At 42.4% G+C, this 18,678-nt stretch overlaps 1 protein-coding gene across 12 annotated transcripts in view; it reads left to right on the top strand.

The window, feature by feature from the left end:
- HIVEP2 (HIVEP zinc finger 2) overlaps window positions 1-18,678 on the top strand; it is a 135,631-nt gene that overhangs the window by 72,316 nt on the left and 44,637 nt on the right. For 10 of the 12 annotated variants that reach the window (XM_074537653.1, XM_074537654.1, XM_074537655.1 and 7 more), the window contains one exon: window positions 12,019-12,116. The gene's annotated coding sequence lies outside the window, so the exon portion shown is untranslated. Of the gene's footprint in view, window positions 1-7,178; window positions 7,239-12,018; window positions 12,117-18,678 lie in introns of all 12 variants that reach the window. The other 2 variants (XM_074537656.1, XM_074537661.1) reach the window with 1 other exon arrangement.

The following is an 18,678-nucleotide window of genomic DNA, read 5'->3' as shown; positions in this document are numbered from 1 at the left end:
TGAAACCCTTATGGAAAAGTATACCAGAACCTGCCTTGTAACTGTCCTTGCAGGAGCTTTCCACTGGCCTCCAAAACCAAGCCTTTTATCTGAGATTATTCTCCAGGCTGTTGATTACATTTTTCAGAGCTGCAGTGTTCTCAGTGATGATTGCGTCAGGACTATCAGTTGTTATTTCCAGGTCCTCAATTTTCTTTTCAACCTCCTGCTGTTTTAATCCCAGACCTTCAAGCTTCCTGTCTATGGAAACCATAGTAGCCTGGAGTAAGTCCAGCCTTCCAGAAATAGGAAGTTTTGTATGTTTTAGAAAAAAATTAGATCATACTGGGTGGCCAATGGCTGCAGCTGTAGACATCGTCAAACCAAAGGCAGGTAAACTCTTTCAACAGGGTGAAAACCGTGTATGAGTATGCTGCCAGATTCTTTGCTGGTCCTCATTTCTGCTTTCTGTTAAAGTCACTTATGAAAATCACAGACAACAGTCTTAAAATCTTAAATCACTTAAATGATTGTGACCAATAGGTCATACCATATAGCACACCTGGAAAACAACTTTTCACATGGCTCCTGAAAGCTTTCTAATAAGATTATTTTTAAAATACATCTTAAATCAGTTGTTTTCTTAAACTGCCCATATAGTCCCAGGCACTTAGTTTGGCATAATTTTCCCCCATGTCTCTGCACATCATGGTCCTCTCTTCTCCATCCTGGGAGAAGGCTGTGCCTGCAGCAGGCAGCAGCACCAGGCCCCCTTCCTGTGGCTCTGGGGAAGAGTACTTAGCCCAGGTTCAGCCTCACCGATGGGGACAGGGCCAGGTGGGTGAGCCTTCTGCAGAATGGGGGTGGAGCAGGAGCTGGAGTCAGTCATGGGAGTGCTGGAAACTTCTTTTGCTTGTGGAAATACCATAACCTTTCTGATAAGGGCACATGTGGTGAGACATTTTATCTCTGCATTTCTGCAGAAGTGCATGAGAAGGTAAGATTTCCAATGGGGGCAGAAGCCAGTATTGAGGCCTTTACAAAGGACTTCTTACTCCAGTCAAATGAAGAACATGCCTGTTTTACAGATTTTTGCTGTCTCTGCTGTCTTGGCCAGAGGTATAAAGAGGCATGATCCTTGACTTGATCTCTAACACACACAAAAGCTCTTCTCACTGTGGATACACTTAGAACAAACCTTTACTTTTACTGAAACACTTTTAGTGTGTTGGATGAGGGAAGATGGACCTCAGGAAAAAGCTGTGCCAGCAAATAACATAACTTTGCTGGTACGAAGGAAGGCTGTGCTGGGAACACTGTCAGTACAGTGTGCTCGGACAGCTGCACCAGCAGAGCTATCCTATTCTGGATACAGCCTTGTCTTCTGTTCCAGTTTGTCATGCATGATTTATCTTTCTGTCACCTCTTCAGAACCCTAGGCACCTCTCAGCATAAAAAGAAATTAAAACACAATACAGATGAGTCTCCTCTGTATTGGAGTCTTGACCTTTAATATATCAGGTTTTCATATTGCAGCTTTTCCAGCAAATAGACTGTTCTACAAGAACAGAGGTGCTTTAGTGATCTGCAGAGGTCCTACCTTAGCCATGCTTCAGTTTTATTTGCTCCCACCTACCAGCTCTCAAGCTGCCTGAAATGCCTTTGAGAGGAGATAAGGTTTTCAGATTGCCTACTAGATCATGACCATGAACTCCAGCGAAGCAAAAAAAATATCATTAAAAATCAGAGAAAACAGCCTGGCAACCCAAGTGTTAGAAGGATTGCTTAATGTTTCATGCTGTTTTGCCAGTTTAATTTTTATCAGCCTTTGGGATTTATGTTTTTCCCCTTGGTGTTCTCATTACATTTTCCTTCCCTTATTAAAGAAAGTGTTTGCACCTTACTCTCTGTCTGCACTCCTCATGAACAGACTGGTACATTGCTCCAACAGCAGCTCTGCAGTCAGACCCCTTAGATCAATAAACCATCTTTGTTGTTAAGTATACCAGACCTGAATTTTAAAGATTCGCAGTCACACTTGAAATACCTGATGTAAATTTTAAGAGGCATCTGAAGAATTGCTGTACATTGCAGTCATAAAGCTTTGCTAGTTTTACCTTTTGACCAGATCACTGTTTGATTGGGTTTTGGTCTCACGTTTTTCTCTGCAACTATTCATGGTGTTGGTGTTCCTTTTTTTCTCCAAGAGACAGACAACTATGTCTTCAGAAGAACAAAACAACTGTGTCAACAGATGGGAGAGAAAATACTGTGTCTGAAATAGTGCTAGGAATAAACCATGTTAAAAATAGGTAGTCTTGCCACAAGTGTTTCTTTGGCCAATGTGGAAATCCTTCTTTCCCATACTTGCATGTTATCAAAACTGTACTAAAATCCTGCTAGAAAAGCTGCCAAATAAACCTACAAAAACATTGCTACAACAATAACTACCCTTTTCCTTCCTAATTGTTAAGAGTCATGCTAGTAAAGGAGAAAGACTAAGGAAGTAGTGCTACCATGGGAGAGCTCTGAACAGTGCCAGGGACTGACCCCTGGCCAGCAGCAACTAAAACACAGCTCTTTCACTTGCGGCTATAGATTTTATTGATGTGACCTTCCTCTCCCCTCCCAACAGTCCTAGCACAACACCAGAGGGTTGTCAGAATTTTGCCCTTTCTTAGAAGTGTTTCTGCATTCCTAGGCTTGGAGAAAAATAATTTTCCTGTCCCACAAAATACCTGGGGAAAACCCATAGCAGTTCAGCTGACAAGCTGGGGTTTTTTATAAGAAAACTCTTTTCCTCTCCAAAACTGGAAAGCAAACTGAACTACTCTTAAATGTGACTGTTACCATCAGAATTACAGCTGCAGTTTAGACTTTGCATTTCTGCTTTCCATCTCTTGTCTCACTTATTTTTGCTGTTTGTCCCCTTGCTTTCAATTGTCTCTTCTGTGTCTCAATTTATCCAGTTTTTGTGGCCAACCAGCCAGTTCAGCATTACTGTCCCAATGGCTGTAAAGAGGGCAGAGAAGCCCTTCACTAAATGAGCTTTTTTCCACAATGCCTCTGTGCTTTCTTTGGTCCATTTTTGTTCGTGCTTGGTGCTCCATGTTGTGTCATCTGGGAAGAGAGATGATGTTTGCATAATGTGTATTTTTCTGGAGTTAATTTCTGAAAACATTTGTACAGTTGGCAGCACCTTTGGGGCAGGGACAGATTGCAATCTAAAACACAGAACAAGTCAGTGTGTTGACAGCAGCTGGAGGAGTGGAAGAACAGGTACAGCCTGGCCCTCAGTGCTCCCTTCCCCACATTCCCCACAGCCTTTTTCTATGGGGACTTGCTTGGGAGCTTGGCAGAAAGCAGCCTCAGGCAGCAGAGCATAGTTTAGGGCAGCCCCGTGGTATTTGTAATTGATTTTGGTATCTGCAAAGGCAGATAAGGCTCCTTCATCTAGGGAGAAGGGCAGAGGCAGGCAAATGGTGCAGCCTGCTGCTGGGCATAAATTCCCCATGACTGGTTCCAGCCCTGCTCTTTGCAACAGGCTTTTCCTTTCCCACTTGTCTGCAGTCAAGGAATGCTCCTGGGGATCTGTGCTTGACTGGAAGTCGTCTCTGTTAGATTAATGATGCTTGCAAAGACTGAAAGAAATTTGAAGGAAAATAATAGATTTCAGATGGTGTTAGAGGCTGCCGTGTTACTTCAATCCAACAAGGGAAGACCCACATTCCTTATCAAATGACCCACATTCCTCACACTACTATCAAAGTAGTGTGCTTATTATGCCCTCTCTTTCCTTGTTGCCACGTGAGGAAAATGTAAATGAAGAGTTGAAATGCCTATTATTTTTCACTCTTTTTCCAGCAGATAATTTCCCAATTCACTCTGTATAAAGGCTTAGTGAGGCTCATCAGCAATATATGTACAGAATTTCCTATGATAGCTTCCTACCTCACTTTTTTTGTGTTGACTCCTGCCTCTGTGGTCCCTGTAATCCATATGTATATGTATATATATCTATGTCCACTCCAAGGATATGTCCCATGGCCTTTTTAAAATTTGTTTTTGCTTAACTGATTTATGGATGAGTTAAAAAGACTAGTATTTACATGCATGAGTGACAGTTTGATTAACAGCTGAATTCTACCTTCTTCCAGCCTAATGAGCTCCAAAGGTAAATCAAGGGAAGTTTTGTGGAAAATCCTCCCTCTGTGAAAAACCAACATTCAAAAAGATGCACCACTACCTATTCGCTTTTGACTTGAGCACATGCTTTGCTTTGCTGAATTGACTTTACTGATTAGAGATGGAATTAAGTGACTTGCTTAAATGACTTGCTTAGCTGTGAATGAGGTTGCATAATTTCTCTGCTGGAGCTCTTCTCCCAAATTAGTGGGAGTAGGCTTAGGCCACAGGGACAGAGAGGGATGCAGTTGTAACGGGCAGGATAAGTCAATTAAGAATTATGCCCTTTGTATTGTAAAATGGTATTTTATTTTTTCATTACTGCCAGTTTCAAATTGTGGTTGTGAATTGTAATCAAGTGAATATGGTTTCATGGGGCAAGTATAACAAAATATTTTTGAGCAGCTATAGGAATTCAGCTAAAAGCTCTTGTGTAGCTGTGTCCAAGCTACCTGCTGTTGCACTGCCTTGTTTTTCAGACTCTTTCATTCTTTTGTTGACACAAAAATCATTAGAAAACATTCACTGGCAGCATTTAATAGCATATATTTAGAACGTGAAATAAAGAAGCCAGACATTAGTGATGCACCATAATCTATTAGTAATCTGTTTAACTCCACTCCTCCACACATGCAAGAGAATAAAATAGAAGTTACTCAAATAAAATGGATATTTAAAAAAAATCTTCACCTTTATGGTTATGCTTTTTTTTTTTTTTCTTTAAAGCACCAGCTATTTTTCTTTTTCTGAGAGTCAATGGTGATCGCAAAATGTGAAAAATTGCAAACAAAACTGAGGAGAAGTTCAAGTTAGCTGTGGGGCCAAAAGTGTGATTCAGTAGCTGAAAATATCTCTGCGCTTCATGCATCAAACTCAAACACAGTGCTTTGGCAACGCCCCCTGGATTAGAAGCGGAGTTTGAGGTCATTCCTCCTCCAGCCTGCCATGTATGGAGAGAGCCCACGCTCATGACAAATTACTGAGCAGAGTAACATCAGTGCAGAGGGATCTTGCCTCACTGAGGAGAACCAAAGTCTTCACTGCTGCCTTTCTCTTGGTAGTCTTAAGACCTGGAGGACCAGAGTGGAGGCACTGGGAGAGAGGACACTTGAAACAGTCCCTCTCTAGATGTGGCAATAACAAGGGACAGTGAGGTCGCTTCCTTGTGAAGAGGTCACAGGATGTCCAGCAGAAATGCTATGAAAGTGTGTGCTCAGAGATGGTTTGGTGGCCCAAACCATCAGATTTTCAAGACAAATAGTCAGCTGCCAGTGATGGTGTTACACTGGGGCTGCCAACCTGAAACAACAATTGTGTAATCCTGTGCTTTACAAGCTGTCTCTGCAACTGTCCGAGACTGATCTCAGCCTATCTGGGCTAAATTCAGAGTGCCTTGAGTGAAGTCTATACTTTTAACTAATACCAGACTCATTGAGCTTTTAGTTTTATTTTATAGGGAGCCTTAGCTTAGATTTTGCAGGTAACAACCAAAAGTCTGTAAACAGACTCTAAGTCCTTAGATTATTTTCCTTCCTGGTAAAACTCTCTTGCTTACAGACATCCCACTTCCCTCCTGTTATCCTGCACGGCTGAGCCTGTTGCCAGCTTCTCAGGGACAAGTTAGCGTTCACTGGCTGCTGAGATTGTTCAGCCCTATGGCTGTTACTCTGCCATGGGCTCGATGCTGCCATGGTCTTTCCATGGAGATGGAGATAGTTTTGACAGCTAAGTGATTGGCATGGTCTAATGGGATACTTGCCATATTGTAGCCTACCTGCTTAGTGGCCTTAATGTCTACTTAGTGCCTCTGCCTCAGTTTCTTCACTGTGCACCTTGCTGCATTGGTTTTCCCCAATGCATGGGTGTCGTCGCAGGGTAGTCATTCAAAGAGAGAATGGAAGCCAAGGCCACTCAGTGTGGGAGGTTCCTCGTGATGATTTTGCCAAAGTCTGTTGTGCCAAAGAGCATGTTTGGATCCCATAGAGCATGAGCTTTACCTAGAATCCTATCTTGGGCTTGGCTGAGATATGATGTTTTCGTTTTCCCTGCCTACTCTCGGAGGATCGCCAGATGTACTCCCATCTTCCTGCCAGCTGCCTGCACAAATAGCCCTCTTGGCAGCAGCAGGCTAGGCAAATGGGTTGAGCAATGTGTGTTTGAGGACGCTGTGTCAATTGTCAGCTTGACCATTGTCTAAGAGCATCAGGCCTGGTTACTGAGGGCGCAGGTCTCAGCTGGCAGCGTCCAAACCGTTATTTGCAGTGAGGTTATGGACCTGTACTTAGGGGGATGTGCTCTTGCTAATTTTGCTCCTGGCTGAAGTGAAAAAAAGTAACCCAAAATCATAGTTTCAGCAGCGGCAGCTAAATAAGCTCCTGTGCAGATTGGGGTCTGAAGATAAAGGAGATAACATAGGGAGGCTCCCAAGTAGTAAATAGGTTCTTGGTTTTAATAAAGTGAATTACCTATGTGTAAAGTAAACAAAGTTCATAGATGTTCCTTTTAGTTAAATTTTGTTTGGATTGCAGAACCTGAGCAACAATAGAACCAGCTCCCCTGACACACATGCATTAGTAAATATGTCTATTTTAATTTATATAATATGTACAAATATGCACACATGGATATATACATTAATTTATGCAGATAAACACATATATATGCACATAAATTTATGCATGTACAAATTTGAACAAACTGAAATATTTCAAAGATTTCTTTGTGCTCTTTGCATTAAGATCTGCAACATGGTATTAGCAGGATACCAAAATGAAGCAAAGCTGTCTATAAAAAATATTTAAATGGGCTATCACACTCCTATTGAGAAAATTGTGGAAAACAAAAGAAGCATATATACTGAAAGATAAAGCAGACTTCAAATCTCTTGCCGTTTTAATAATGAAGACAAAAATGTTTACAGCATAACAACATTTGATTCAAAAAATGAATTCTATACATTTTAGTTTGGAAGTAGTTCAAGATTTGATCCATTAATTTTATCTAACTGGTTGTAGGCAAACATATATGTGCAGTATCGGGAGCTGCCAGAATGACCTGGAATTAAGAGTGCAAAGGTAGGGTTGCTTTAAGTATTTTAATTCATCTATTCAAAGATGATTTGTGTGAACATATTAAGAACACCAGTAAACTAATGGAAATAATTTTCTTCCACTTTTTACAAATTCAATTGCATATGGTATGATTGCATTTGATCAAGGCATGAACATAATTTCACAGATGATTGTCTTCTGGCATTGATCATATGAAGTCAATTTAAAGTATGACATTGCTTTTACCTTCCTTCTCTTCCTCAGAAGACTTTTTTGCTTCTAGCTGCCATAGCTATCAAATTGTGTGTATAATAAATTGTGTTTTGTTTAGAGAGTGATAACTGTAAAATATTGCCCATTTGGAGAAAAAGTGCTGCGATTGAGATTGATGCCTGGAATTTAATGTATCATAGCTGCAATCAAACAAATTTTAGGCTTCTAATTTCTCCTATAACAGATGATAATTCACAGAGTTCTATGGACCTTCTGTGTTTGAAAAGAAAAAAAGGAGCAAAAAGAGAAAAATGAGAAAATTAAAAAATTAAAATATTAGAAAATCCACTCTGACTGGCTTCACACTCTCTACATATTACAGAAGTTTTTGTGGTCAATTCATTGCATTAAGTAAGAAAACATCTGTAAAGAGAGAACTCATGGAAGATGGCTCCGAGTGAGAGATTTGCATATAGCCCCACTGTTTTGTGTTACCCGCCATGAATTCAAGTTGATGGTCAATGCACTGCATAAGTGTGCACATTTTTCTACCCATATTGCTTAACTCTTCTTTAGTACAAATTATTATGTATAATCCTAGAACCTGGCTGCAACTTAATGGTACCTTACAGACCTAGTCAAAATGAGGCTTTAGGTAAATTCCCAAACCATGGTTAGTTACAGACTATGTTGGAATGCTATCTGCTGCAAGCCAGTTAAGGAGTAATGTGGACATGACTTTATTAGCCCTTTGTACTCTTGAAGCAATTTCACCTGTTTACTGTAGTATTTCAGAATATTTGAATAATTATCAGTAAAATATTATCCAGTTGCTTTCCAAAAATTTTAGTTTCTGATTAAAATACACATGAGTTTTCTGCCTTTTTTTTGCTTTGGAAGATGCTCAGGAATGTCCCAGGCAAGCCCCTACCCTCAACTGACCCTACAGTGGCAGTTTAACAAATATATAAAAAGTGATACAAAGCAAAGATCTTGCTGTTGATCCATGACATTACTTAATTATTATGATCAGATGATACTGATGTCTCTGTTATATTTTTGTGTCACCACTGAAGGTGTAGTTTTATGACTAGAAAATAGTTACAGGGGTTGTCAAGGCTGCTAGGAGTCTTTCAAAAGCAGATAGTGTAAGTCATTATCAGAGCACCTCTGCCTGTGTTTCCAGGTCCTGTGTAAAAGGCTATTCCCAGAGCGTTTGAGAGGCAAAGTTCAAACTGAAAAAGCTCTTCCAAACAGTGAGACATGCTGTGATTTTCATACTCTCATTTCCCTTTTGATGAGCTTTTCTATTCATAGTCCCAATAGCTGTCAAACAACTGCAGAAGAGATGACAAGAGTCATGACCAGGTGTGACCAAATAGAATCACAGAACCATTTAGGTTGGAAGTCCAGCTGTTAACCCAGCACTGCCAAGTCCATGAGTAAGCTTCATCCCCAAATGCCACATCTGCATGTCTTTTAAATACCTCCAGGGATGGTGACTCAGCCACTGCCCTGGGCAGCCTGTTCCAAGGCTTGACAACTCTTTCTGCAAAGAAGTTTTTTCCTAATATCCAATCTAAACCTCCTCTGATGCAACTTGAAGTATTTTCCTTTTGCCCAACAATTTGTTAGTTGTAAGAAGAGACCTAGCAACTTATAAACACTAGAAAATGCTCAGCAGTGGTGGCTGCACTGCTGTCTGTCTTTGGTGGGCAGGCATTGGAGGCATGCTTGTTTTCTTCTCCAGCAAAGGAACAAAGGATCACTCAAATTTTTACTAATGCAGTGATAAAAAGAAAAGTTCCTTGTTTTACTATCCAAACAATAACTCTTGAGCTTTAATTAGGCAGCAAAATCCTGTTTGAGGACACATGAGTTATCTGGGCTTGTTAGAGACTCTGCAGATTGGCTGTTCCTTCAGACCACCTCCCCTTTGCTAGAACCAGTGCTGCTATGAGGTGCTAAGGTAGTAAGGAGATGGACTAGTACTGCCAGGACAAAACCCTGCTGTCCTTAACTAGGTCTTGGTTTGAAGAATATTTTGCCTCCTTGTAAGCAATGATTAAGTTTCTTAAATACTCAGAAACTGATCCAGCCTGAATTTAACGGATCAGATGCTAAAGTATTCTTTGAGGAACCATGTTGAAGACAGTGAGGTTACCACAGCAAGAGGGAAGACATTGGACATATTCCATTATGCCCTAACTTATTTTAGCTCAGTTTTGAGCTAAAATAAGTTAGGGCAAAATGGAATATAGTGTTCCTCATGGATTTCAATTTAAACCCTCTCCATGAAGCTGGAACAGCTGAAGTGTGAATTTGTTCTATAAATGACATCTTTCACTTATGGCTTTATTCTCTTTTCTTGAAAGTCTCCTCTGCTTCTGCCAGGATGCCATAGAGAGGATTGAGTATAAATGAGTATAAAAACCCTTGTCTTTAGGTTGCAGATAGGATAAACAAGTTCATTATGCATATTAATTAGAAATAACTGTGCAAGTGTAGCCAGCAGCACTAAAACCACTTCAGACTGTGAAAGTACAAGGAGATCTGCTTTAGGGCTGGAAGGTATCCATGCCACACCAGGGGGAAGAGGCTACAATCCAGACCACTCCTTGATCCTACTGAAGAATGGGAGAATAAGGACTCATGACTTCTTTATTGCTTTACTTTGCTTTTTTGCCTGGGACATTTTTCAGGTCAATTGTAAAAGTAGTGATTGAAATGCTGGCCATGCTAAGTACAGAGTTTTGCCCTTGAGTAGAGACGTGCCAAGGTTTCACCAACCGATTAAAACCATATTAGGACCTGTCTGTTCAAAGGTTCAAAAGTGGTTCCTGGCTTCACATCCAGATAATTTCCTAGAAAGCTGTAGATTGGTGTGATAAAGTGCCAGGGGCTGCAGCCAGAGCATGTGTTATTTTATACACTCAGATGCCTGTATAGACTGCTGTTGATATTGCTGATCAATAACACATTATCATTTACTATTTGTTTTTGTTGCTGGTAGCAAACATTGCAGGGAAAACCAGCATAAGCATATCCATTTATTGCCAGCCAGTTCCAGCCCTGTTTTACCTTTCAGCACTGGCTTGCATCTGTGCTCTGCTAGCAGTGGAAGCACCATGTGTTGCCCACCCCCCAGAGCACAGTTTCCCTGCTGGAAGCAGAGGGAAGTTTGCTTTGGCTTCAGGGTATAGTGTGGTCTGGCCACAGGCACAAATCTGCAAGTTAGGTGGGCTAAGTTTGAGATTTTCCTGTCCACGTCCTCTGACATGCTCCTCTACCATGACGTGTAAGGTCTTGAGGAGCATGTACCTTTTGCTGTGGTGGCCTGATCACCTGAGATGGTAGCCAGCCAGAGCCCAGTGCCACAGCCAGGGCAAAAGAGCAGGAGAAGGGGTGACATGAGCTGCACTTCTTGTTGGGGCCCTGGAGTGCTGCCCTGTGCAGGAGCACATTCCCCTGGGATGCTCACACTTGTTTCCTACCCGTCACATTGCTTGCGATCTCACATGTGGGTATTCAGGGATGCGGGGAAGCCTGAAAGAAAGTGCCCTGAGCAAAATGCATGCTGTAGTTGTCTGTTCACACCAGTCTTTGCAAAATCAGAACAGCCAGGCCTGTTGGAGTATATAGTTCACTGAATACACGATCACTGAAGGTTTGTTGCCTGAGTATTAACAAGGTGGACATTTCAGTCAGCTCTGCTCTGTGTACAAATGAGATCTGAGCTTCCAGTTCCTGGTGCCTTGTCTGTATGCCCCAATTAGGGGTATTCAATAACCCACTCCCTACAAGGTGTAAGCAAAGCAGTCTGTGGCTGTCTAACGTGTCTGACACATTAATGAACATATCTCCTGGTGCTCTGTGCCTTGGATGCACATACACTCCTGCACACATGCCTACAGCAGGTCTTTGGTGTGCAGAAAGTGCTTTCTTTGTGGTCTTTCCCAGAGTGCCATCACATGTAAGGAGAAATGTAAGGACTATGACTGTTTTTCACACTGTATGCTAATAACTTATTTTCTAAAACATACTAGCATCATATGGAAAAGGGAATTCCTATAGGTGGTCTCACTTTTAAAGTGCTAAATAGGAAAGAAGCAGGATGAAAGATAATCACATTGCTCTGGTTCAATAACAGGAAAGTATTTGCATTTAATTAAAAATTATGTGCTCTTAAGTTAGGATTTGGGCATGATGTTTTCAAAATTGGACAGAAATTAGGCAGAACACTTGGAATGACAAGGCCTAAAAGACAATTCATGGTTTGTGCTTACCCTGCTTTTTGTATATATCATGTTTGAAAATACATCATTGTATGCACCTACTGGCCTTGTATGTCTATTGTTTTCACTTTGACATGCATTAGTTGATGTGTATTCTAGCCCACAGCAAGTTGGAAACCACAGGAGAGCTACTGATTGCTGGTGCCACATTGCTCTGAAGGCAGCAAGGACTGTGACAATCTCAAGTTCTTACATGTATTGATGTAGCCAACACCATAAACTCAGGTTTTAAAATCAAACAGCAGGCTGAATTGATCACAGTCTTTAAAAATCTTTAATATTTGCTTTCCAAACAGGTGGAAGAGAGAGTCAACAGCCATATTTGCTGGAGTAGTGAACCAAATTGCTTTGACTGGAACCATTACTCATGTGCACCTTTGATGGCAGCAGCCAGGTAGGAGAGAAAAGGAAGGGTGGTTTTGCATGAGCTGAGGGAGTGGGTCTGAGAGCACAGTTTTTAATTCTGAAAAGGCTTCATGTGGAAGTGACACACATTTAACTCCTCATTATGTATCCTTTTGTTACAACTGAAGCCAGCTTTTGCCAAAATTAGACACATTTCTGTTTTGGGGCAGGTTTTTGGTAATTTGGAAGTGATGTCTTTGTTTTGTCCACATATTTGGTTTTCCACTTTCCCTTCTCCTATGCAATTCTTATATCAAATATCCAGGGACTCCACTTCTTGAACTAAACCGAAAAGTGTGCTTGTAAAAATACAAGAAGATATGGTGGGTGAGGTTTTTATATCTGAAATGTCTGGGGGTGTTTATTTACTTTGTCCTAAAATATAAGTTGGTGATTTATGCTTGACAATCTTGCCATTTCAAGTGCACCATGGACAGTACTGTTCAAGGTTTCATTTTTCCTCTGGGTCTTGAACACTTGGGCATTTAGAAACTGCAGTTATAAAAGTGCTAATGTTGTTGTATGCAATAACACCCAAGCTTAAAGTTAGTGGATTCCCAACAGAGGTCTTACTGTGGCATCAGTTCAGAAGACAATTTATCTTGTCAAGAAAAAGTCAGTTTTCAGCTACTGATTGCAGCACCATGTTTATTAGGGTTGGTAGTCCCAAGATGGTCAGTTTTCGTATTCACAGTCTCAAAAACTGTGCCTGTGTGCAGTAATACAAAGTTACTTTTCTTGCTATAGGAGACCTGAAGCACTGAGAAGCTGCTCTCATCTTCTTGCACATCCTTGATGGTCAAAGAGTTGTTAGCCCTTAGAATTTATTAAGACAAGCTTGAAAGAGTGAAAGGTTAAGGAAAGTTTGATCTCTCTCATTGAGTTTCTTTTTTTTTTAATTATCCAATATTTATCTTCAGCCATAGAAGCTAGGTGTATAAGGAAGACCCTGAAGATTCTCATGTCATATCACCAGCACATGAGGTGTTCGAAGAAAATACAGAACATAGAGATAACCACAGATTTTTCTCAAATACAGATTTGAGATAACCGCACCAGATTTTTCAGGATTATGTAAATAGTGTTATAGTGTTGGATCTATGTTTCATTCTATATATGAATTCAGTGAAAGAAGGGGTTAAATTGAGAAGGGCAATCCTTTGAACCTTTGCTCAACCCTGGAACTGATCCCAAATATTCTGCAGTCCAGAATGGTGCTATATGGGATATCTCTTCTTATGGATCCCTCTCAGGGTCCCTGCAATGGGAGTCGTGGGTATCTGCGTTGCTCTCTCTCCCCCCTGCAGCCTCTGAGAGCCGCCGAGATGTTTGTGTGCAGCCTGGGATCAGAGTTGGGTGGGCGAGAGGGTGTGAACTGATGGCTGTCAGCAGGGCTGTTACCCCCGCCAGAGGTCCTGTGGAATTTCTGTTTAAAGTTCAGCAGGAAAATAAACTGTCCTCATGCACCCCTGAGCTGTGTTGCCAGTTTGGAAAGCATTAACAGCGTGTGAAATTTATAAGGAGGAGTAATGGAACACTGCTGGAGTATGGAAACCTGGCCATGTCCTGACTCACCAGGCAGGATTTAAGTGGAAAACGGAGAACTTTGGCACACAAGAGTATGGCGGCCATGCTCTGAAACGGGGTTTTAGCATACAGCTTTCAGGTTTTGTCAGCGTGTAACTTAAAGGCACTTGTGCTGTGGCTCTTGTACATGAGAACTCTCCCCAGTAATGTGTCAGCCGAATAACAGCACACTTCACTTTTTGTTTGGAACATTTAAATTTTAGAATAGATGCTCTCAATTAATGTAGTTTAAACCAGCGTTATTGTAACTATGATCATATATACCACTACCTCGTGTGCTAAGGATATTAAGGCAAGCACTTAACACTGTTAGGGTAGTAAATACGCTGTGTGAGCTAATAAAAGGCTCCCATGAAGAAATGGAACCCTATTACTGCCTAGTGTACAGGTGAAAGCTTGCAGTCTGATTCCACCTCTAGGCACGGGGTGGTAGGAAAGGCACATTTTCTCCAGGGACCAGAGCATGCAAGGCTGCCAAACCAGCAGTCTCAGGCATCCTTCAGGGAATGTTTCCTGCAGCTGAGCAAGATTGCAAGCTGTGGTGTGGAGGACTAGCTGCTTTATTTTGGCTAGGAATCCTTTGAAGATACTGGTCCTGATTCTCTACTGCCTGAAACCTTTTGCTATTTATACCTGGGTAAAGTGAATGCCGAGCGAGCATAAAATACCACTACGCTGGTGCTAAAGGAGCTGTTATCCACTTTGCCCAAATATAAATGACTATGCAAAGGGTGAAGCAAGTTCAAGGTCTCTCTTTTTGTTGTGACATTGCCCCTAGATCCTGCTGCTCATTGCTGACAGCATGAATAGAGCGAGGCTGAATCGTCCTGTAGGTTTGAGCTCGAGATGTGCAAACTCGGGTAAGTGGGAGCACCTGCTTCTGGTCCCGCTAGTATCCGCAGAGGGGCAAAACACGTTTCTTCTTTCCCGTACCGGAGGCGGCCGAGCAGCGCGGCTGGACAGCAAATCCATGCGGCAGTTCCCTGACAGCCCGTGCCGGGCTGGGGGGGATGAGACCCGGGCAGGCCCAGAGGAGGCAGGAACGGGCACTGCGCTCTGCAGGCTCGCAGCTGCGGGGCACGGAAGGCCGCGCTGCCGAGGCAGCGGCCCGGCGGGCGGGGGCGGCCGGGCTGAGGGAGGAGAGGCCGCGCCCGGCGCAGCTGCCGCTGCCAGCCCCGGGCCTCGGGCAGCTGCGGAGCCCCGCTCATCACCCTGCTGCCGCCGGCGGGGCCGCGTTCGGCTTCCCTTCATTGCACAGCGTCCCCACCCCCAAAAAAACGGAACCAACCGCCAGAGCCATAAAAATCAATGCTTGCTTAATGAAATCGAACAGCTTCATTCCCCCGCGCCCAACAACATGTGGCCCGTGCGGCCGCAGCCGGCAGTGCGCTGACATCCCGCCCATTGGAAGGAAGGACACGGTCGCTGAAATGCTCTGGCACCGAGAGCTGCTGCTTTCCAGCTAGAGCAGAGACAGATGAGGATATTGTGAAGGAGAAATTTGGCGTTGCATATTATGAAACTGAATCCTTAAAGAACCTGCGTACTTTTGGCAGTATTTCGTATCTCGTAAATAGAACCCATATATATTCATACGTATTTTAAGCAGAATATAGTGTACTGCAATTTCTGCCATCTAAGCAGATATCTTGGTAGAGTAATTTAAAAACATAGCTGGGGTTTTTTTGGTGTTTTTTTTTTTTTTTTCGTAGCCAGCACTGCACCAATTAAATAGCAAGGCCAGCATTCTGTGTTAGGCAGGCATCCTGGCCCAGGGGCGCCCAGGTGTCCATATACCTGCTGAAGGCAATGCAGGAGCTCAGGAGTTGACCCAGCTGGCTCTGCCTGAGCAGAGCTGTGTGGGGATGGTGTGCTGCAATGCACACTGCTGTGGGAGAGATATTTTTAAAAAGCAAGACATGCAAATGGATTCTTTATACGACCTAAATAAACCTCTATATGTTTCATTTCTTTAAAATCCTGCAAGTATCCTGCTTTTTGCTAGGGGATCATAACAGCATGAACACTTGAATCACGGAACCCCCCACTTGATGGCATTAATTTTATTTAGCTTCCAAGATGTGTATATACCTTTTGCATCTATATTTCCCTCTGTCTAAAAATATCTTAAGGTTATATATTCAAGGCTTGCAGCTTTAATTAAGACATGGAGTGAACAACTGCAATTTTAAATCTGCCAGTGACATATATGCAGAATTATTGTTACACACCATGCTATAGTAACCCTAAATAATTTGAAAATACAAGCAGGATTCTATACTACAATGTCAGTCTTTAAAAGTAACCCTATGAACCTGGCTGCGTTCTAAACAAAATTTGAAGATTAGATTTTTGACAAGTCCAATGCCCTGTGCAAATCCACGTGAGTGGAGTCTCTTTCTCACTGACACTTTGCTAAAAAGTTCTGAGACTGCAAAGTTTCAGACAGTTGGGAAGCTCAGATCCACACTAGCAGTTACCTCCAGATGACTGCACTTTCATTTGGTACTAAGCCTTCTAGCATCTCAGAGTTTGCATGTTTGGGATGGTGATGTGTACTGTTCCACTTGTTTTTGCCAGAAAATGTACAGGGCACTGTATGATAAGTTTTGACACATGGTATAGCTCAAAGAAGAGGTGAGAAAGAGAGTGTGGGGAGAGAGAAGGGGCAAGGAAAAGAGGAGGACAGGAAAAGAAAGGAATAAGAAAATGCAGGAAGAGAAGTTTATGTCAGTGTAATGAATTCAGCCTGACTGGCAAATACAATCTGACTGCAAGTTGTGAATTTCATTGAATTTGATCCAAGAAAGACACAGCTGAGCAATCTGCAGGAAGCAATCTTTTCCTAAAAGTATGCCGCTCCAAACTGTACAAATTCTTCCACTGGTCGTAAAATGTCTGTCTGCCACTGAACCTGTGCAATCAGATACTTTTGAAGAGAAAGTGTTGTACTGAAACAGTCAACTGAAGAATAGCAAAAAATACCTCTAAAAGTAGAATTTGAAAGAAGAAAACCTATATAATTTGAAGTTGGCCAATGAAGCCTTAGTGATAAGGACAGTTAATCATTCTGGTGCAGCTGTTTCCTGACATTTCTGCAAAATGTTGTGGAAAAATTAATGAAGGTTTGTTCAGTAATGGTTTCGAGCTTGGCTAGTGGAAAATATGACAGTATTTCCATCGTCAATTAAGAACAAGCAAGGCCCTTTTTTCCGTAGGGGAAGTGGTATGCAGTTTGTACTGCACAGGAAACTGTAGACTTGAGAGCAGCTGTGTGATAGTAACAGGTATGCAGAGAATATGGAGAAGGGCCTGGGCCCTCTTCTCTTATCACATGTGCTTCAGTGTAGTAGAAGTAGCTCTGTTACAAACTGGAAATACAGGATACTTACACTGTCTACCATGTGGGGTATTCCTTCGAGTGTCTGGCTCTGAAAATAAATGCCCTTCTTGTCGCTTCAGTAACAAAGCTTGCATTAATAATGCTTTCATTACAATTTTATTGCTGTAACATCAGAAAAGACTAATTCCTTCAGGTAGAGAGACAGGATTTTTTTGCCCATCTTTGAAATTCACTTGTCATTCCACCTCAGGGTGTCTGGTTGTCATAGCCATGCAGCAGGCCTTGTATGCTCACCATGCATGCAGCTCACCAGCAGGCCTTGGTGGGCACATCTGGGTGCTGTGCAGCGTGGGTGAGGAGCAGCAGTGCAGCTGGAGGGGAGCTCGCTGGCCTGCCTGCAGTACAGACATGGGCTGTGCATGCCAGCTCGGTGTCAGGCGTGTGTATGTGGCGCTGCAGATAGCCAAGAAAGCATGTGGAAACACGAGTATGGCCAGAGGGTGCATTCCTGTTGCAGATCAGCATAGCTGAAGGTCACTATAGCAGCTGAGCAGTGGCCTTTGTCCACTCCTTCACCTTGTAGCCCGCAGCCCCTGGCAGGCAGCCAGCTGCCAAAATCCTCCTCCAATGGCACCTTGGGGTTCCTGCTCCTGCCAAAGCTCAACTGTGCTTGAGCTCCTCCACCCCAACTCAGTCTGGGGTATGCTGGATCCTCTCTGTGCTTGAATAGGCTGTATGGGGCAGAGGGTGATTGGGAAAGAGACAGTTTCACTCTTGAGAATAAATTATGAAGACCGGTCCCATACAGCCAGTAGAGTTAACTTTTTTACTCAAGGGATTCTAAATTTTATTTTGTGTGAAAAATGCACTAGTGTGAAATGTCCAGGTCTGGTACAGAAACATGTAAATCACTGCAAATGATCAGGTGAATGATTGAGGTGCTCAGTACCTTTCTAGTACCTTTCTGGACTGTGAGGTTTTGTACATGCTTGCCTCCTGTAATTGCTTTTTTCTTCCTCTGACTTTCTGAGATACTTTGAGTCCTACCATAAATATGATTTCTAGCTTGTTTACATGGTATGATGATTCATGCTAAAGTGGTGGATAGAAGATGTGTTATAATGAATGGTTTATGCTTTCCTAATATCATTCTGTAAAGGTGACACTTACTCAATGCTCCACTGCAAATTTAGAAGACCCTTAGCAAGCTTGCTAAAAATGTTTGTCTTGCTCTCTGTAATGTTAGCTGTAGGGTGTACAGTTCTTATTGACAGGTTTAAGCCAGTGTAAGACAGTTAATAATGACAGACTTGTATCCATGATTTGTGACCATTCACATAAGCACATAAAAGTCAGCACCAAGTTCTCTCTCCTTGATGCAGTCCACTGTGAGAAGCTTCATTTTAGATTCTCCCAAGCCTGCAATCCCTAGTGCAGGTAAACCTGTTGCTGAAGTCAGTGACAGCTTTACCAGAGTAAATCAGAGTTATCAGAACATTAAAGACAGCTCCTATAAGAGCCTCTAGTTAGTCTTGATTTGGGACATTAAAAGGGTAGTCCTGCATACACTCCATCAGTAACCATGTGCCTGCGGCCACTGCAGTCAGTATATTCTCATGCC

Source organism: Zonotrichia albicollis, chromosome 3 (genome assembly GCF_047830755.1).
Source record: "Zonotrichia albicollis isolate bZonAlb1 chromosome 3, bZonAlb1.hap1, whole genome shotgun sequence".
NCBI classification, from domain to species: Eukaryota; Metazoa; Chordata; class Aves; order Passeriformes; family Passerellidae; genus Zonotrichia; species Zonotrichia albicollis.
This window is presented reverse-complemented; position numbering and strand designations above follow the sequence as displayed.